The following is a 22989-nucleotide window of genomic DNA, read 5'->3' as shown; positions in this document are numbered from 1 at the left end:
GCACAGGCACTCATGAAGTCCAGGATTCAATGACGCACTCATAGTTTCGGATATCATGACGCATAAGAACTACGTCATAATGTTCCAGGTCATACTGATCCAAAGAAGGGCGCGTCATAATGTTTGGGACATTATGACGCACCAGGCTGCAATAATATCTGAAAACGGGTATGCGTCATACCGTTCTTTGTGACGCACCTCTTATGTCGCAGTGGATTTCACTTTGACGCACTTATTGTTTCGGATATTATGACGCATAAGAACTGCGTTATGTCTCAATGCTGTATGACCTGGGACGTCATGACACAGTACCTGAGCGCCAAAATACTCGAAGCAATGAGTGCGTCATATTATCCCGGATTTTATGACGCAATACTTCAGTGTACGTCATAAGATCGCGGACATTATGACGCAGGATCACTTTCTTAATTTATGACACAAGAAAGGCTCATCTTAAGACACTCTTGTACACCATAATGTCCCGGACGTTATGACGCTCATTATGCAGTATCTGTTCGTTATAATATCCGATACCATGAGTACGTCACAGTTTCCAAGATGTTGCCACGTAAAATCCGAAAACGATAGTGCGTCATGACGTCCGGGACATTATGACACTCCATGGGAGCCTTAACATCATAAGGTCTTGAACTTTATGACGCACACTTATTGTTGGGTTCTATGACGTATCCCTTGTGTGTCACAATGTCCCAAACGCACCTCCTTTTAGGAGCATATCATATGGAAGGTTACGATGCAGTGCGTTATATAATCCCAGATCTTATGACGTAATACGTCTACGTATTACTACGACTTCGGACGTTTTGACACGGTGTCGCTAATGAATACACTTGAGCCTTCAGCAAAGGTAGGAGGAATGGATTTATCTCGAAAGAGTTTATAACAGTGCAACGATGCAGGCGTAATCGATAGCAGCTCGCGCAACATTGCGTATTTGGTTGCGCATGTATCGCCCGCGATAATATACAATCCGTGCGTCATAATATTTCGCTAGGCTTAATGTGATGTCCGAAAAGAAAACAAAATCTGCGACGCCCTTACTGCCGTTATAAGCATATTTTCCCATGTTTGGGATTCCCTGTATGCATGGGACAATTATGCGTTAAACGGCAGCTTAGCACCAATATGTAAAATACATTAGAACATTGCTGGATCCAGTTAATTAGGTAGGGTAAACAGGTCTAATACGCCCCCCCCCCTTAAGGAAAAATAGCTATATTTCACCATTCGACGCTATTATCTTCTCACTAACGACTCTAATTTATTGTTATATTAGTTAGAAATTAGTACCCGTTTCATTTTTTATTAAAAACATCCTGATACAAGTACTATTACACATTTTTCAAAGATGCCTAAATTCTAGTTTTTTATTTCACCCAGGGCAAAATGCCCCCGGTGAAAGTGTAATATGCCCCACAACAAGAGGACGGTATGCCCCACAGCAATCGGTGAGTATGCCCCACAACAATGGGTGGGGCGTTTTGGCCGGTGATGAGCTGTTGTGAATACAGGAATAATTCTACACACACACATAGTTTTAAGCCAAACTAAAAACTAAGATAGTAACTATAATATTCTAGTAAGCTACTTGAAATAGTTCTATCGAATCCGACTATTTCTAATTGGTTGTAATGCTATTGGAAAAAGTGGAAGCTTACATAAAAGTAGCTCTTTTGAAACTTTTGTGTATATTGTTGTTTTGCAACATATTAAAAATACCAAACTAACTTAGTACGTTGATTTCGTGAAACGATACTGTTATCAGTCATTTTTACTTTTTAGATAATTCAGGAATCCTGGGAATCGAAGAGGGGCATTTAGCCCCGGTGGGGCGTATTATACCCTTTTACCCTAAAGGGTGTTTTTTAAGTACCTAACAGACTTCAAGTAGGCATAAAAGCAGAGGGTGGCATCCCTATGGTAATGTACACACGTGGCCAGTAGCCGCTTCTAGGCCCATGTCGCCCATGCATTGGATTGTTTTGATTTTAACAAAGGCGGATTTTGGCTTGAAGAAAAAAGACTACACTGGATCACAAGATGGCGGCTGTGTTGCATTTTTCCGTAGACACCTCTTTTCGGAAAGTGCCCACGGCCGGAAACTTATCTCCCGTAATTTTTAACCTAGAGCTTAAAACTAAGGTTTTTCTGATTTCTTATAATAATAACAAGCGACGTTCATAGAATTTTTTCGATATTTTGATTTTTCGATTATTCTTTTTAGTGGAAAAACGCTAAAAATGTCATAAAAATCGACATAAAACGGTTGGTTTAAAAAAATTAATAATCAAAAAAATAAAATCTCACGTACGTCGCTGGAGAAATTAGTTCTAAATATACAGTAAACGTTTCAAAGCGATAGAAAATCATTAGTTCGAGTTACCTTTCCGGCCAGCTCCAAAAATTTGATTTCGAGAAAAACGCAATTAAAGTTTTCAGTGCACTCGGGGTTTACATAAGAGGCGTTGCGGTAGAATTGTAGAACATTTAGGAGTTATTGTCGCCTTCGATTTTTTGTTATATCATTTTCAAGACTCTAAAGCACATTTTGGACAAATAAAAAAAAATCAATCTTTTAAAATGCTGCAGTCTAAGGGAGAGAAATGCAGAGTGCACCCACCTACGCGACCGGTGCCTCATGAGCCTGATATCGCCGCGTCGTTACGCAGGCTCAGACGTCACTCTTTGCTGTTCCAATCTTCTTTACAACTCGGCTGGGTTGGCAGCACTGATGCACCCTCCTTTGGACCCGGTGGATCCGCGTCCTCCTCGGTGAACACGACCACGAAACACTTCGCTGATGGCTTTTCCCGGTCCCCCCCGCAGCTCACCTGGGTTAGATTCCTAGCTCCGCACATAGGGTTAGAGATTTTTCCAAAAGAGCTCTGACACGAAAAGAGGCGAATGGCCCCAAACCTCTACAATCAAAATTAAAAAAAAAAACATTTCAATTACACGTTTACTGTAACAATGGTTCAGGACCAATGATTTGTTTCGTGGACGCAGCTTTACAGAATGTGAAGTGAGAAAAATGCTCGGGAGATTTTTGCTCATGTAACATTCGAAGCATCATAGCACGCTACAAAGACAATGTAAGTTGTATGAGTGACTGTAAAACTACCATAAAACCTCAATTGTTGCTATAGTGACAACCTATAGCTCTCAGAAAGATGAAATATTGGCGACTGGAGTACAGCAGGCATGTCCAAACACGCCACGGCACCGCGTGCTGCATTTTAACACCGCAACCGAGTGTATTGAAATGAGCACCCCAAGCCAGTGCTCGATGAGAAGCACCGATACACGATGAACGAAGCACCTGTGTCGGTGGCGGTGTTATACTTTCGACCCGGTGCTTCGATGCTTCGGAAAACACTCGTGCCGGGTGCTTTAAAATTTCTGAAGCACCGGAGCCGAGCGCTTTCAACTTCGGATAACACCTCGGAAACTCTTTGACTTTGCACCCGTATCAAAGCGAGAATGTTTAAGCCCGCTAGCATATGCACAAAAAGAAAGAAAAAAAAGATTTTTCGGTGCGACGGAATAAAAGAGAATAGCAAATATACTTCTATAATCACGGCAGTTTGATTTTTAGTTAGATATGTAATTATCACGGCTTACATATACTAGGCTAGCTCGTTAGAGGGTAACATTTGACGAGTGCGCGTCATAGAAATCGTCGGTGAAAACAATTAGATGAAATTCATTTATTGTTTGCTGCTAACGAATGATCGGCACTTGATAGATCACAAGGAAGCTATGCCGACGTCCAAAACCTTTTCTGGTAACAGGAAATTACGATGAGATATGTTTTCTATTGCATGCAGCAGAATTCCTGATTTTCGCTAATAATCACAAAGATGCACTGATTATCCACTGGGTCTAGAGTAATTATGGCGTAATTTAAGTCATGAATCCGTTGCATATTATTTTTTTCACCGAAATAGCTCAAATATTGTCAATTAACATCATTCGAGAAATCCATTTGTTTATCTCAACGATTTCTCTGACGTCACCGACAACTGTGAATTCGCGGAGTAGCAAGCCTCGTTTCTGTGAGCCGTGTGTAATTATAAAATATCCAAAGTCGATGCAAGTATAGATCGCGGATAGTGGATTTTTTTAATTTTGCGTCTTGGAAATACTAGTCAACGAAAATTCTATTTCTTTATCTTCTTGCAAATGTATATCTAATTGAAAGCAAAAGATATGAACTTTGCCATCGATAAACATCTTTTTATTTTTTTTATGATCCCAATCTATACGAATAACGCACATATGGTGCTTAACTTCAATTTGAATCTATTCCTATTGCCGCCATTTAGTTGGTCTTTCTATACAACTCAATCTTATTATGGCGTTAGAATTGGGCACACGTTTCGAATTTTCGATCAATCAATCACGAGTATTTCACAGTATTTGGATAATTTTTATTATACGAAACTTTGGTACCAATTTTTAGATAATCTATCTATTGCTGGTCGTAATAATAAAGTATTGAGTCATTTCATGTCGCAAACTCTATTACAATATTTAGCTAAAATAGTGATGAACTGCCTCATAGTGCTTTTTAGGCTGACAAAATGGAGACACTGAAAAAATCAGTTTATCCGGTGATGCTATTACCTGTAAGTCGATTATTCTTGGAAAGTGAACGGGTTACCAGGTTGTTTTGAAAAAAATGAATTAATTTCAATTAGAATGTCAAATTACAGTACTAATTTTATCATTGCGGTCAATAAAACGTATTTTCAGAGGAGCTAATCTCATATAAAATTGTGGCCCTTCGCTAAAACAAGGTCATGTATAAGGTGATCATGTTTCTCAAATATTTTATATTCATTCGAAGCACTCCGGCCTGGTAAGTTAAAAAGGAGGGAGGCTTTGCTTTACTCTAATGGAACTGGTATTGTTAATATCATTTGTAGCAAGTTACCTACTGCAGAGAACTTCAGTTTTCAAAATTATTTGAAACACGTTATCTTATGTAAAGGCGTTAGGGCACAATCGAGGTGCGCCCATACGATTTATTTCCGCATTATACGTCATTACCAGTGCCATTACAAAACTTCTAACATAGCACAATGCATAGAAATGAATTTTGGCCGGACTTCATTACTTTTCTGGCACATAAATATCGCTAGCTAGTGTCCTAGTCCTTATCAGTTCTTCGATAGTTATACTATATAAGCTATATTCATTATTCCGCATGTAAACTCAATAAAACAAAGACAAATTTAGTTGACAAGATGGTAAGTGATCACCCAAACCACATTCTGGTGTTGCAGTTTGAAATCTGAATACTAGATTTTTGTCTTGCTATATTCTGCATTTGTAATAATTGATCCGATACCATGTCCTTTTTATATCTATTCTGCTTATAGGTATAAAAAAGCCAGCTTCAAATAGGTTTTTTACAATTTGATCGGCAAAATTTAATTTCTGCATGCATTTTAGATACATAAAATTTCATTTGACTGTCTAACGAGATTTCAATTCTTGCACAGTAGACTTACCAGTCATAGAGAGTATAACTGTACTGGAAAAAGTGATCGATGTAAGGATATGCGATGATTTTTGCTGAAACGGTCGGGCTTTTATCATCGACATAACTTTTTATAGTCCGTCGGAGATGGCAAACATGAGTTGAAGAGTTTGTGAAAACTAAAAGCTAACAACATTCTTAAGAAATGATACTTGAATTTGGCTTGGTTCGTCAATAGACCATCGGTATAAATTGTGTTGAGTTTGTGTAAGTCATAGAAATTTAAACGCGTATGTAAATGATATGTTCCCACGCGAGTTGACTTTATTCGCTTGCATATTATCATATGATAAGTTGTTTCTTTTTACTTTTACTGTAAATTTTGACAAATGAACAGTATATTTGATTGAATTTATTAGAATGACAAAATAGGATCAGATGTAATCGGGAGTTGGTCTGATTTGTATTGAATTCTAAAAATTGCAATACAATCTAGTTGGATCCACTCACATTTTCTCGAAAGGTAGACTGAAAATATTGGTCCTAAAGTTTTTGTTTAACTCATACACGGCACTCATGAAGTCATTTGATGTTAGCTGAAGCCGCCACTTTAGAAATTTTACTAAAATACTACAATTTCATGTTCGATTTTGCCTATGCGGAAACAAAAGAGAATTTCCATAGATTTTAAATAATGATCTTGCTACCTAGAGTTAAAAACTAAAATGTTCACTTTCCAGACTGATGGCTGGAAACATAATTTCTTTTTGAAGTTATGACTAAAGCTGAATACTTTACAGGATACTTAACGACCTGGACTTATACTATTTTTTCAGAAATCATATTTTTATTAATTTTATAATGACGGGACATTATTTTGAGCATTTCGAGACAAATGAAAAATATGTACAACCGTCAAACTGGGAACTTGCAACACTTCTGATTTCCTCTATTAATGTACATTTGGCAACGGTAATAATAATTTTAACAATTTGGAGTCAAAAGTCTTAAAATTATACAAAACATATGAAAGGTGTTGACCGAATAAAAATATTTAAAATCAACATTTTTTCTACAACGCATTCCTATTTGCTTTTCAATTTAATTTAGGCGCATATGTATTTCCATACCTGAATAAAATTTTCAAACTGAGCTATCTAGTACTAAGTAGCGGAAAACTTTGACACTTTAGTCTTTCAATGATACTTTTAGTAATACAAATGTCGAGGTTACAATCCAATCGCTATTAATCGTTAAATAGTTAGTCTCAATATTAATTTTTTTAGTTTTTAGAAGAGAATTTTCTCTTATTTTTAAAGAATACAAATGACCGGACGATATTTAAATTTCGAAGTGCAGAAAAATCTTTTTAATTTTGATACTGAATAAAGGTCGGTTATGGTTTTCAAACGTAATACTCGGCCTAAAGTTGTTTGATGTAAGAGTTGGCTAAGATGTACAATTCGACTCCAGTACCAACGCCAATTTAAATCCATTCATTCATCCATTTATAATTCCTACTTGCATACCTACTTAATCCTTTCTTGCTGTAAAGTGCATTACAGATTCTTCAAAGTACCAAGCTCGTTCATGCATATGAACGCACCAAATTGCTTTGAGCCACTTACCAAGCGACAGCAATAGCGCGGCGATAATCGCTACCGAAATATAAGCTGCCGTGTTTTACGAATTTAAAAACACTCGGTACGGTGCCTGCCGATGTCAGAAACACCTCGGTTGCGGTGCCTGCCGAAGTCAGAAACACTCGGGTCGGTGCTTTGCCGAAGCAACGAGCACGGTGGTTAAATATCATGCGCTGGCAGCGACACCGGTGCCTTGGTATCACCGACCGGTGTCTGCTGTTGAGCACCGGTACGGCGTGCCAACTTCAATGCTCTTGGTGGCGTGTTTATTGGTAGAAGTGCCCACCATGCAGCACCGTTCGGTGCTTTTGCCATGCCTGTACATGATTGTGTGAATGAAGATGCTGCCGTTGACCTTGACTACTGCTTGACTGCGTTGAAACATCTGTGCCTTAATGTCAACCTCCTAAGAACCCCCCTTGGTCTAACGCCATGGTTCGGAGCCTAAAACATAATCATGTCAAAGCTCTACGTGCGTACACAAATCGACGATGTCTTTTTCTCAAGCGCTTCTTTGCAATAGCCATAGTAATGAGTACTGCAGTTACAATAAACTGCTGTACAAAGGATATGTGAACTGCATTCAACAAAACTTACGATGAAATCTGGAGAGCTTCTGGTCTTTTGTTAACACGAAAAGAAAAGCAACTGGCTCTCCATTTAGGAAGGTTTACAATAACTAAATAGCGAACACGATTAATACTAATGCTCACTATTTGCCAGTTACTTCTCGAGTGTTTTCACGACTTATGTGCCATTTGCTATCGAGCTTGAAAACGCGACTTGTGATGTTCCCGTTGACGCTGTCGACATGGATGTATTCACAATTTCAGAACAATCGGTTCTCTCTGTAATTCGGAAAACAATATCGTCTTTTGCTCCAGGGTTAAGTGCTATGCCCTCAGCTGTTCTAAATTTTTTTCCGATATATTAACGATCCCACTGGCACACTTTTTCAATATGTCACTTCAGCAGCAAAAATTTCCTGATGATTGGAAGAGTTCGGTGATGTTACCATTGTACAAAAAAGGAGAAAAATGCAACATCGAAAACTATCGTGGAATAACTTCATTGCGCGTCGAGTCGAAGGTTTTCGAATCGTTCATCAACAATGCACTGTTCTTAGCTTACCGACACTACATTCCACTTGCAAGCACGGTTTTTTCTCCGATCGATCGGTGGAGATGAACATGGTCTCTTTCAAGTCCTTCTGCACAGAACAAATGTCCAAACAGGAAAAATGTTCTTCGCCGACGATTTCAAAATATTTCTTGTTATAAAGAAACAAGCCGATTTCCGTGAGCTACATTATGATACCTTTTATAGTTGGTGTGAAAGATGATTGTTCTTAGTCTTAGTGTAGAAATGCTTTGTTATCAGTTTTCATCGTACGAGCTGGAACTCAGTTGCAATGTGGTGACCATGTAAAAGATTTGGGCGGCATCCTAGATGCAAGGCCAACGTACACCCATCACTTCTCAGCGATCATTGACAAAGCAAATCATCTACTTGGTTTTATGTTCAAAATATCCTGCGAATTCCGGGATCCTTCATGTTTCAAAGCGTTATATTGTTCACTGGTGCGCTCACAGTTGGAATTCGCAAACGTCGTCTGGTGCCCCTACCATGTAACTTGGAGTCAATTGAAACCGTCCAGCGCAGATTCATACGGTACGCGTTACGTCAATTGCCTTGGAATGATCCGCTGAACCTGCCACCATACGAAGACCGTTGTCGATTATTAGGACTACACACCTTAGAAGATCGCAAGCTACCTTCGGGTCTAAGCTTTTTCTGGCTGTACTCTACGCACCAACCCGTGTCCTTTGTCCTCGAACACTGCTGCAGACTGAAATGGGCAACACTAACTATGCTGCCAACAGCACGATATTAGCAATGATTCGTCGGTTCAACGATTTTACCAACATCTTCGATTTCGTCATTCGTGTTGCACAGTTTCCTTACCCGTTTGTTACCCCTTTTGGGTTAATTATTTGTAGTTTAGTTCATTAAGACCGAATGTCAATTGAACTTAAATTATAAAATACATATAGTGAAATATTAAGAATTAATATTGAATTATGAGATACAAGATATTGATCATAAGTTCAAAAGCATTCTCAAAGCTGGTTGATGATATTAGCGGAATTTGGTGTACGTAATTTTCAACCGATTTTGTTTATTGAGCTGTCATTCTATGGAGATTTTTTAATGCATTCGAATTTTCATATTTTGCGCGAAGTTCCACTATTTTGAATTGAATTATAATTTGAATTAAATTATTATAATTTATTTGATTTTATTGGAATTTTGCATTTTTTCGCTTTTTTCCTTATATGAACTATTTTAGAACTACTAAAATTAATATGAAATTGCATATATATTTTTTTTATTGACGCAAGAAACTAATTACAAAATTTAAATTTTGCGCGGAGTCGTCAACATCACCCAGCCGCTTCTAGGCCCATGCCTCCCATGCTCTTGCATCGGTTTCTTTTAATTTTAACAAAGGGAGATGTTTATTGTTATTTACAGTTTATTTGTTGTACCTTCACCAACAGACCCTTTGGCCCCAAAGACGGTTGCTTAAACTAATTGAATTTCTGAATAGATAATGTTTTAGTCGAATTCCTCGTCTGATTGAAGTCAAAGGCCAACATTATCAAAAGTCGCCAAATTGTTAAAAATACGCTGGAGTCCGGTAACAGCGTTCTGGTGGCCATAGTTGGTTTTCCTGATTGGAGCTCGCAGAAGAGAATTATTGCGTAAAGCTCGAACGCGGGCTCAAAGATCTAGGCACCCGAGGATTGTAGGGAAACCCATCCTGGCAGAACAGAAAATTCGAGACGACCTCGAGCAATTGCTCAGATGTAAATGGGAATATCTTTACGTGCTACGGCTCGTGATTTTGACATTCCAAGATTGACATTGAATTCCATTTTCTTCATTTTCCAATTCAATAACATAACATTCATTGATTTATCATTGAAAAAGTTTTCAAAGTTTTAGCGAATCCTATACATTTCTTTTGTAAGAAATGTAAAACCATAAAATTTGGGTAATATCTGTACTAAATCAACCAAAAACATAGGCGGTCGGGTTTACCCCACCATTTTTGGAAACTGCAAAAATTAACTTTTTCGTAAAACGCACAAGCACAATCTCAACATTTTCCCAAGATGCGAATAAAATGCTATACGCAGAAAGTTGCCCAGAACTCTTAATTTGGTATATAAAACGACTTAATCCGATGTAAAATGAGCATTTTACAGCCAAAACCATTTACTAGGTCGTATTTGCCCCATCTTACCCTATACGTCGGATTTGCCCCATCTTACCCTATTTGTTATTCGGAAGAACCCAAGATGAAGTGTCTTGATGCCTTATCCACGATGCACGAAGTATGTGGTTAGTGCCGAATCCATGATGACGCCGAGATTCTTGACGTGAGTGTATTTTGGAATGCTCGGGTCGAAGAAATTGTAGTTAAACTAAGTCGGATAAGCATTTACTCGGGTTTAAAGCGATTCCGTCTTCGAAGCATCGATTTTATGCCGCATTTGTCGAAATTTTTCATGTCGATGAAAGAAAGGCGGGGTTGTTGTAATGTTATATTGAGGTCATTAAAGTAGAGGAGGAACATTACTAGACCGAAATGACTTTCTTGTGGGATGTCGGATGTTGTGAAGAAAGTCCTTAATGCTGATGTGTAGGTGCCTTCCATTGAGGTAGGAACGAAACCAGCGCAGGAGTTGTCCATGAATACCGAGTTTGTCCAGCTTCGCTATTGCGATATCATGGTTGATTTTGTCGAAGGCCGCAGATGGATCCATGTAAATAGCATCGGTTTGCAATCCGTCAGCGAATACGTCAAGTACATATGTTGTGAACGAGAGCAGGTAGGTCGTTGTCGATCGTTTCGACAATAAACAATCAGCTCGAATAGTTTTGATTTGTTTCCTTTTTTATGAACTGGAAACATATGTACCGCTTCCAGCAGGGAGGGAATGTTCCAGTAGTGAGTGATATCTCGAAGACTCGCCGAAGTGGTTCAAGAAGCCCTCTAATGCACTTTTTAACAAAAAACTAAGGAAACGCCATCAGAGCCCGGGAAACTAGATGCTTTCAGCAAATTCAGCTACAAGAATAACAGCATTATCGATGCACGGTTGATGGTTCGTCCTAGAGAAGAGTTTGAAGGATTTCCATTCTTTGTAACCAACTTCATGCAATTAGTTTAGGAACAGCCTCCTGCTAGGCGGCCATTTTTTCAAGCCAACACCTCCTTTTGTTAAAATTAAAACAACCCAATAAGTATGGGAGGCATGAGCCTAGAAGCGGCTGGGCCGACCATGTGTTGACTACTGTCAACGTCTGTCCATCAACATAGGAATTATCGATCTCGCGCGAAACTTGAATTTTGTAAATTGTTTCTCGCATCAATAAAACATTATATGTGCAATTTTATATTATTTTATTGATTTTAAAATAATTCATGTAAGTAAAAAGCGAAATAAATGCAAAATTGCAATAAAATTGCCTATGGTTCGCTTCAATTCATTTTTGGGTCTATTAATTTTTCTTGCATCGGTTTCAAATTTTAGAGGTGTTTTTGTTAGGTTGCTCGTTGATATACCATCCAACATGTACCTCACGGCTGAACGCAAAGCTTAATCCAAGGTGTAAATACATGAATTCTGGAAAAAAAAATTCACTTCGAAGTGAAATTATACATTATTTTGTATTTGTAGAAAACTTATATATTAATATTTGAGAAATAGTGTCAATATGATTATTAATTTTTTTTTCGCGGATCCCACGTGGATTTGGTTTTGCATTGCCAAGTACTACCAAAAATTATATCTTCCATCGAAACTGCGATATCACCTAATTTCGGTGGCCCACTGATTAGTGTTAAAAAACTGGCGTACCTGTCACTGCTGATATTTTGAAACGTGCTTTTATTTCGAGAACATAAATGTATTCTATATTAACAGTGCTATTTCCAGGTACACATTGTTAAAAGTCATGCTGAAAAAGAAAATCAATGTGTAAACCAGACGCCCTGACCCTGTGCGTTCTATTCCGATTTATTCCCAATAAATGGCGTTGTTCTCAAATGTGAAGTGGATAAAAGAATAAATTTTGCGAGTTGCCCGGCACAAAAAATGTACTATAGTTCATTCTTTAAAACAGGATTCTTTCTTCAGGGACATTGTAATATACACAACTTCCTGGTTGCATTTTCTTACCGACACTTAACGCTCTGCTGCCCAATCCCGTCGTTTGTTGGGGTTCAGCAGAATCGCTGCAAATGTACAATACACGATTTTGTGTTGTCAACCCGACCAAAACCTATTCAAAACATTCCCACCTATCATACAAATATAATAACAGCTTGTTGAAATCTTTATATAAAATTATTTGAGTTGATATTTGGAAATAGAGAAACGAGAAAAAAAGTTATTTTGCGTGGGGTAGTACAATTCTATTGGAAACTTATCACACATCTTGAAGTTTAAAAATAAAATAAAAATTATTAGTAAGTTACTTTACAGCAGTACTTTACTGTAGAATTGAAATTTGGTCGTGTACTAACTTAAAATTACACTTACGAACTAAAGAACCTACCTCGCCAAAAGGTGGTGTTGGTTAGCTGGGCGAAAAAAATGCGTCTTCAAAGTACTTGTCACTTATCACAAATTTATATGTTTATTTGGTTCTAGTTTTCTGAATTTGCCACCGATTTCAACTAAACCATTTGAAAATAATTGGGAATTTATTCAAGTTTATTAACTATACTTGTTGGTCAAAACACTGGTTCTGGTTTTACAAAGAAATCGCGTGGGATCTTCAAAGGGTCGTGGAAATACTGCATATTTGGCAACACTGTGACGAAAATTACTATTTTTATAAATCTAATTTAATAATCTTTGACCCATTTTCTTTAAAATGTATGTTACTGATTGTTTCTAGATTAAATTAAAAAAGACACGAATAAAAATTATTAATAACACGTTATACAAATTTTGCCAAGTGTGAGTGCGACTTTTGATTACATTTTTAGCAAAAACTCTCAATATAGTCAACCGATCTTGTCAATATTTGTGAAATAAATATAAAAAAGATAGAGGCATCAATTGTTTTCTCTGAATTGCATCTGTCATTTATAAGTTTCAAGATATGTAATCTCACAATATGCAATATGCACAACAGTGACGATGTGTTAGGGATCATTCATTAATTACGTAACGCAAATTGTCGGCACCGTGTCATATCGTCCGAAGGGTGGTGCGTCATAACGTACTGGGACTGGGACATTCTGGGAACTGGGACATTCTAAACCAATAATGTGTCAAAAGATCCGAAAACATACTTGTGCCACAACGCCCGTAACAGGGGCTGCGTCTTAAAGCCCGGGGCATTGTGACGCACAGGGGTTGCGTTATAAGATCCGAAAACAAATGTGCGTTATAACGTCCGGGAACAGACGTACGTACACCCGTTTTCGGATATTATGACGCACCTTCCTGCGTCACTATGTCCCGCTTTCTGAAAATCACTCGGGTTCTAGCGTGCCATCGAGTACAATACGTTCGAGCACTCCGTCGTTTCTTGAACAAAGCATAACAGCCATGCCATCGTCGAGATTACACCTACAAACTCACACTGCGCTGCGTAGTACTGCGTTATACAGTACTACGGAAGCCCCCGAGCTCTCTGACGCAGATGTATTTATCAGCCCTCCTGCTTATCCATCGCAACAGTACCTTGAAACATTACCAACGTAAACTATCAACCTACCTCGTCCTAACGTAAATGATGCCGATGTATTCAGCGCTCTGTCCAGCGTTGATCCGTTGAAAGGGCCTGGTCTAAATTGCTTGTCTCCTGCGTTTAAAAAAAAATCTCGCTGCTGAACTGTCTACCTAAAGTTCTGGAAAAGTTTATCTACAATGCGATGTTCGCTGCTTCTTCCAACATAATCGACGAACGTCAACACGGATTTGTAACAAAACGTTCCGCCACTTCGAATTTGATGATGTACACAAGTTTTCTGGTTACATTTGTCGAGAAGCGTCAACAAGTGGACCCAATATATTTTGATTCCGCAAAAGCATTCGACAAGGTGCCCCACAACATTGCTGTTTTGAAGCTGGGGCGATTAGGTTCTCCTTGATGGATAACCAGATGGCTACATTCCTACCTCTCCGAGCGATCCGCTTTCGTTAGAATCGGTACCACACGTTCAGGCACGTTCGAAACGCCAACCGGTGTGCCTCAAAGAAGTCACCTAGGGCCACTTATCTTCCTCTTATTAATCAACGATCTCTGCACCCGCATCAAGTCTGGAAAACTACTCTACGCTGATGATCTGAAAATCTTTCGCTAAATTGCCTCAGGACTCGACTCTGCTGTGCTTCAAGATGATATAGACAATATAGAGGAATGATGCTTACTAAACGGCATGCAGATCAACGTCGTTAAATGTAAGATGATAAGTTTCGGGCGCTCGCCAATTGTAAGGTATTGCGAATATACCCTTCAAGCCTGTGTCATCAAGAGGGTGGATTCTATCCGTGACTTGGGAGTGTTGTTCGACAGAAAACTTCGTTTAGCCGACCACTAGGATAATTTGTTTGTTCCTCCTCGTGGTATAAGGAATCGTCCGCCTTTGTGGATTCCTAGACGTCGTACAGCTTATAGCCAGAATAATCCGGTGGACAGATGTTGTAGCAAATTCAACGAAACTGGTCTAGTTTACGACCTCCATGCCACTAAATATAAGTTAGCAATAATTTTTATTAATATTGACGTTAACAATTGTATTAAGAGTTATCTGTACGGTATATGCCGAAGTCGAAATAAATAAAAATATACTTATGTAAGTTAATTTTTGTGTTTTCCATTGCTTTAAACAAGAATTACGAGCTGTAACAGTAACGAGATGCTTCACTAAATAATCGCAAACTTCGCCAACTTGTAAAAAAAATTTTAACAATAATTTTTATTTAATCCTTAACAATTTTTATTTAAGCATTTCAAATACCTAAATGTTTTCCCTTTCAAAAAATATAGCGAAAATAGCTTCTTTTTGCCTCCGAAACAGGTAAACACTATCATTTTCAAGATGTACGAACTGTTCAGTCTGGATTTTTTACTCATTATAAAGCACATTGTTTGGAATTGGAATACGTTTGGTCAAACGAAGGGAAATAATTTTTTTCTTAAATTTTTCTGAGGCGCCAATGCTTCTGGTGGTACCAGTGCAAATTTAACATAGCTCACATGGGCAGTGTGAGAGATAGTTCAAACTTGTGTCACTTACGGAGCTCAGAGATTTTTCTAACCCGAAAAAAGAAGCGATTGACCCAAGTGTATATCCAATTTGTAAAAGAAGCTTTAGCCCAAGACGATTTTAAAGTCATGGTAATTGCTAAACCGATACTATATGTATACTACCTACCTACATGTGTGATCGGGTCTCTGCTGCTTCGAACTCATTTGTAGGCCATGAATTCCAAACACATGATCAAAGTAGCAACAGTTAGTTAAATATTCACATACTTACTCAAAATTATAATTAGATTAGTATTGAATAAAGCCACCAACCGGAAATCAATATGGGCAGCACCGCATATCTTTCTACGTGTGTTTGCATTTAAATTAAAACCTCGACGGTCGCTACAGGGACTGAGACAGAATAGAAAGTTTCTCAACACCCGCTCAGTATTCGAGGTGAAGGTCGAACGTCAGAAAAATTCTTTTGAAGAAATTTCTCTTCTGAACCGGTTTAGTTGATGATCCCATCTCGTCATGGATGCTGTCGATGATAATTGGCTGGAAGTTTTGAGAGCTCATCTTATCGTTCTCATTTCTTAGCGCTTTCTAAAAGGTATATACTGTTTCACCACAACCTGAGCCTCGATTCGTTTCGGCTTGAAGAATACTTGCGCGAATGACTGCTTGATGGGCATGCTGCTCTTAACAGATGCTATGCATTGGTCGTGCGGTTTCACTGAATGGCTGTTGTGGCACACACAATGGAATCATTAGAGAAGAAAATCACACTATCCAGATGCCAGCAAGTGCGGACACTCTATCGTCGTATTATACGGTTGATCAGCTAGTTTTATGGTCGTCTTTAAATGTGATCATTATCGAAAATATGGATGCCTATGTGTTATTTTTAATGTGACTTAAACATCGTAGGATAGTTGGGTAGCAGTGAACAAAACATCAGCTTAACTCAATTTTCAATGGATTTGAAACTTTTCAGAACACGATCGGATATATTGTGAACCAACAAAAATGTCTGAGTATTACAATAATTGAGTCTGAAAGGTAGCGGTACGATGAACCTCATTTTTAGTCTGGAATTGATTTTTCCAAGCTACTTGTAGATAAATTTGTGTGCCTCTTTTTTGTTTCTAGAACACAACCCATTTTGAGCTCTTCGTTACCGCGGCGATAGGCTATTAATCCGAGATTAATATAATGATAGAAGTGTGCGAAAATATTGCGGCACGATTTCTCATTGTTTGCTTTGCACGAAATAACCTTAGCCACCAAGTGCAGCTATCTAATCATCCCACGTTTCGACATGATGCGCTGTAGCTGTTTCGTTGATTAATAAATGGCCCATGTCTGTATACTTCCAACCAGAACTGGCTAAGCAGTTCGCGAAATAATACTTGTTTTCTTAGAACGATCAGTATTTTTACCACCTTAATAGTTTGAATGTCTTCGATAGAGTTTAAAAACTGTGGACCTTGTCTTGGAAAATTATGGCCAACAATATTTTTTGTATCAGGATACACCTTTGGTTTTAATTGATTAAAAAATGGAGCTCTATTCTCACAGCCACGTCACCTAGTGAAAAAAGGAAATTTTGTTCTAGTCACTAGGCGACGTGACTGTGAGAATAGTACCCATGATGAAATTATTACTTCTCCGAAACATAAAATTATCGTTACGTTTTATTTCAGTGACTAACATTTTTTATTCAATTCGTTTATTTGAAAAGGGGCGACTGCGTTAGCTTAAAGGTACTATTTTTTTTTTATTTTACATTGTGAATACATATATACATATATATATATATATATATATATATATATATATATATATATATATATATATATATATATATATATATATATATATATATATATATATATATATATATATATATATATATATATATATATATATATATATATATATATATATATATATATATATATATATATATATATATATATATATATATATATATATATATATATATATATATATATATATATATATATATATATATATATATATATATATATATATATATATATATATATATATATATATATATATATATATATATATATATATATATAGAATTTTTAGCAGGGAGATTATTGGAGCAATTAATCATTAACTAAGCGGATCATTTTACAACTAAATTAAAAGTTGGAATAACTGGGGGAGTGATTCCATTTTATTACGATTAGGGAGGGGGGGGGGTGTTAAATAGAGTTTTTCTATGAGTAGTAGTACTGTTGGTCATTTCTTAACGAGATTATATATTAAATAAGTAAAAAAGGGCAGGGGACAAATAAGTTTTAAATGAATATTCTGGAGCATGGGGAGGGGGGTGAATTCCTACATTAGAGAGTATCAGAGGCAGGTGAGAGAGGCTGGATAAAGCTGACAGGAGGAAAAAGATAGTAACATTCAGTTTCCGGCGCCGAGTGGTCCTCCTCGAGCAGGCAATGGTTTCACGAAATGATTTCGTACTACGGCTCAGATGTGGATCGGCAACACACAGACTTGTTCGTGTAATGTTTGTGCTGTAGGTCCCGTGTTTGCTGTTCGACAGAGATGTTTCGTGTAAGCTTGAAGTCGCCTCAAACCGTCGTTGGTGTACGGTACCGGCGGAAGACGGCAGTTCTGAGAATGATAAGAAAAATAACAGGGCCGGTTTTTAGGAAGCTGTGTACGAGGGACATATAGAGGAGTCCGCTTTTTCACTACCAGAGATGGAGCAATACGAGGGATTGTGCTTTATAGGTTTTATCGAACGGAGACCTTCTATTGAGCTGAGGTTATTCAAAACAATAAAGTAATGATCGGTATCAATAATCCAAAGGGTATACTGAATAGCAGAGAGTTCACGGGACCATGCTGGTGCAGCTTCTCAGAGAGAATTTTGATAGAAACATCCAAAATCCTCCTTAATATTTAAGAAAAATGATGCCAACGCAAGACAATCGTTCGTCCCTTTGCCTTTGCGGATACCACATTGTGTATTCGACAGTAAACTATTTGCTTTAACCCAGTTGTCGAGGCGAATAAGATCATTTTCTCGAAAAACTTTCGGATATAGGACAGCATTCCAATCGGTCGATAAGAATTGTGATCGGAGGCTGGTTTTCCTGGTTTTTGGATGGCGATCACCTTCACTTGGCTCCAGTCATGAGGGACAATGTTACCCTCAAGAAACTTATTAAATAAATTCAACAAACGTCTCTTGGCAAAGTCTAGCAGATTCTTTAATAAATTAAATTGAATTTTGTCTGGCGCTGGGACTTTATTATTACGTGATAAGAGAGCAAGAGAGAACTCCACCATCGAAAACGGTGTTTCGTTCGCGTTATCGTGGGGAGACGCGGCGCGGTAGATCTTCTGTGTCGGGGCGGACTCCGGACAAACCTTCTTGACAAAATCGAATAACCAACGGTGTTGGTGTCGCTACCACCATAAGGGATGAAGACATATTCGGGTGCAACGGGAACGGTCAGTTGGCACTTCACATCGATGAATTCCCCTGGCGCCGCTTCTTCATACGACGAGAGAATCCAGATACCACCTTCCAACACTGGGTAAATTCCCTTAGCGCCGCTTCCACAGTGCGACGAGAGAATTCTAGCTGGATGGAGACAAAACCAGGCGGAACAGGAACGTTCGGGATCCAACTAGTCCAATGAACAGTTTGTGACTTTTACACTATTTTATTACTTTCACTTACATTTACACTTTTCTTTACAAAGGTTGGAAACTGAATGAATCATTGAGAACAGGACGCTTGTATTTATACCTGAACTGCTGCTTCGGCGAACTGAATGGCTGACGCTGATTGGCCCACCAATCAACGCTCAGGATTGCGTCATCGGTGTGTGGCGTGCTGCGGCATGTTGGCGCGTGCGCATCCTTTTTTTCCCCCTAGTTCGTGGCGTCGCTAGCAAATTGCGCAGTTTGCTGGGTTCGAGATGTTTCGCTGAGCGGTGTGACGGGCTGGTCAGAGAATGTTCTGGTCGGAGAACATTCTGGTTGAAGCAAATCTTCGCTATCGCGAACAAACGGTATGAACATTCCACGCTCTCGTTGTTACTGTTTCGGAAGCGCCGGGCCGTGTCGCAAAGAGTGCTCATCGATGTTTCTCTCGTTAGCCCATCGACGAACCGGCGCCAGTAGCTACGTTTTTTGACTTCCATCAAACTCTTCATGCGCGTTTCTGCCATCACTTACTATCGGTAGCTGGATGGTAACCCGTCATCTCGGAAGGTCTTATACACGGCGATCTTCTCCGCGTACACGTTTGAACACTCTTTGTTTCACCATGGGTTGGGAGGACGTCAGCGAGAGTTCGCGTCTGGTACGCGTTTAGTCTGAGGTTGAATCTCGGTAACGAGAATCAAGCCAACCAGGAATCCGTACTCTTCCTTCGGAGGAAGCTTTTGTGTCGATTCTACTTTTTCGGATATCGCGGACGCGTAGCTCTTGCAATCAATATTTCGTGTGAGGTCATACGAAACATTGATTGTATTCAGTGGCCCTGAATCGTTAGCAATATTAATTACGATTGAGGGACAGGTCTAAGGCGCTCGGACGCACTGAAGGAGCCGAAATCCGTGTCATTTCACCCGTGTTCAAAATGGTCATATTGAAGTTGTCGCAAAGCTCAATGGAGTGAGGTAGATCGATTAACAGAAGCTAGCCTCGGTGCGGGGAGGAGTTCCGCAATATCGCCAAGCCGTCGGTGGCCAACTGAGGTTCTATGGGAGATATAGGTGGAAACAATGCAAAGGTCTTCGCCTTTAATTCTAGTTTGGCCAGCGACAACTTCAAGCCTGGTGTCGAGGGAAGGTCTATTTGATTGAAAGAATAGTACTTTTTGATCCCCAAAAGTACTCCTTCGTAAGAGTTCTCGATCCAAGCGAATAATATTAAAATCGTGGAAGTGGCATATTTCTGAAGTAAGCCATGTTTCGCATAGTGCACATGCATCGCATTTCAAGTTATTTAGTAAGATTTTAAAAGTATCGATGGGATAATGCTTCTGCGATTCCACTGTAGAACAGCGATTAAATCCGTGACTTCGTTCGATAAATTAGCCATCGAAGGATACAATCGCTGAAAGGCGGAGCCATTTTGCAGTGAACTGCATCGAAAATGTTTTTACTGCGGGGAGAAAGCTTATAAAGATGCTTTTAAGAGGGTCAGAAATATTTAAAACTATAAAAATACGGTCCACAATGTCAGAAAAATTTATTAAGCCAGCGCTGGTTTCTTTCTCTGGCTGACATATGGGGGCACTTGGGGTTTTTGATGTCCCTGGGAGTGCTGGGATCTTCATTTCTGAGCTCAGGTTTCTGATACCGGGAGCGACTTGCTTCGGTTTTGAACCAGTACTTTCTTGAGTAGCTATTTTTTGGAAGCCTTGAAGAGACACCTTCTGGCCTTTAAGAAGAAGTTTGTGAGAGGATATGCACCTCCTTTTTCTGTTCCTTCTAGGCACAGCAGAAGGAACAGAAAAAGGAGGTGCATATCCCCTTCTGGGGTTCATCACAGTCGCCTTCGTAAGTAGATAAATTGGTATAGATGTTCGTAAAGACAGGTGGCGTAGCGATCTTTAGCCTTTCTGCAAAAGCTAAAGGGAACGCTTAAGATTCTCCTCGCGCTGTTTGTACGCGGGACATGCCGGGAGATCATGTGGGTCTCCCCCACAGTAGAGACACTTCTCGACATCCCTTCCACAGGAATCATCCCCATGATTACCACAACGGGCACAAAGAGGCGAACAGGTAGACGAACCTTGTCAAAGAGGCGGTAGTTATGTTGAATAGAACCGGCGAATGTCAACCGATAAGAGTCTGCGGTGACGTATGGTTTCTTCCCGTCAGCTGCGACTGCGGCTGCTTAATGGAAACATTTGCACTCCAGTATCTTCACTGGCTTAAGCATGGGGTCTTTGAAACAGCCAATCCCATGTTTCAGCAGATCCTCGCAACTCAGATTCGATTCGGAAATGACTCCATAGACTTCAACCTTGTTAGCTGGTATATGCAATCTGTACTCCTTCGTAAAAGGCCCGCTGCCAGCAATATCATTTGCCTGATTTAAACTGTTTATCACCACCCAAAGCTTTTCAAGGCGATTTTCGATATTTCTGTCACGGCCGAATACCGCTTAGTCAGAACTCGAGAAATCTGCAATAGATTCCAACACTTTTTGTCTTTGGTCCGGAAGAAGATCACGAAGGGTCCGGTGGCCGAGCTTGGATATTCTTTAAGCCGGGGAGCCGATTTTATTTCGATATCCATCTCACATTGAGATGATGCGCAAGATAACCTTGTCAGCAGATTAGCACATTCTTTTTACGTTAAACTGCACGGACGGGAAAGATAAACCGATCGGTCCGAGTGTCGATGAACGAGTGAGACCCTTAACATTCCTCGAAGAGTCTCTACTCCACATCTCTTTAAGTTCTACCGCTGGTTTGGAAAGATGAGGCGGGATAGAGGTGAGGATTTATCGATAGTAATGGATCGAAAATATATTACTAATATAAACGGTAAAGTATTTACGAAACTGATAAGAAATCGTAGCAGGCGATTCAGTGAAATGAGACCAATAGTTGCTTATAAAGTTTGACAAAAAGGTCCGAAATTATGTTAAAACTACAATTTTCACACTGATCTCAAATGAACGATCGGACGCGGTCGGATGAGTATCCGCCGGTGATGGACTGACAATATCCTATAGTTTCGTATGATTTGAGCTTTTTATCTTAATTTGATTTAATTCGTTAACAGGTGAAAGTCAATTGTTCACGTGCCGTTATACAATTAATAGCTCTTCAGGATCGGGCATAGATCGAGGACCCTAATTCTGTACAGCGCTGCGGCGATGGCCCCTCAACCGGCGCTGTTAAACGCGTATGGGTATATATGTGGATATATGGATATGTGCACATAGGTGTGTGCGAATATATGTGTGTGAATGTGTGCATGAGTGTGTATGTATACATGTATACATGCGTCTTCTCATATGTATGTATGCAGGCATGCATACATGTGTGCATGTGTGTATATATGTGCATACACTGGATATTTGAAAGTAGATCTCCATCGGTGGTCCGGCGAAACTTTGCCTTAGACGTTGGAGGTACATAGGTGCAGCCCGCGGGGGCTATGACTCGATATGAGGAAAGACTAAGTCATGGCTTGATTTGAAAGTGCATATTAAAAATACTCTTATCTTGTGTTACTATGCTTTAATTGCCGCAAGGTTCTACGGTATCGATTTTGTTGGCTATTTTCGGCAAATTTGAGACTAAGAGAAACGAAAGCAATGAAATTGAAAGACAGGTATTCTAGAGCGAATCAGTTATAAACTTAGAACGGAAAACTAGGACTAGGCAGGCTCATATGGACATGATCGAAAGGAAATGTGAAGAATTCTTTGCCTTCTGCTAAGTAGGAGTTGTGTCATTAATTGCTATCAGCCATCCGTGTGTGTAGAACGAAAAAATCAAAAAGTAGTTCAATCACAATAAGATCG

The sequence above is a fragment of the Topomyia yanbarensis genome, chromosome 3 (genome assembly GCF_030247195.1).
Source record: "Topomyia yanbarensis strain Yona2022 chromosome 3, ASM3024719v1, whole genome shotgun sequence".
Lineage (NCBI taxonomy): Eukaryota > Metazoa > Arthropoda > Insecta > Diptera > Culicidae > Topomyia > Topomyia yanbarensis.
This window is presented reverse-complemented; position numbering follows the sequence as displayed.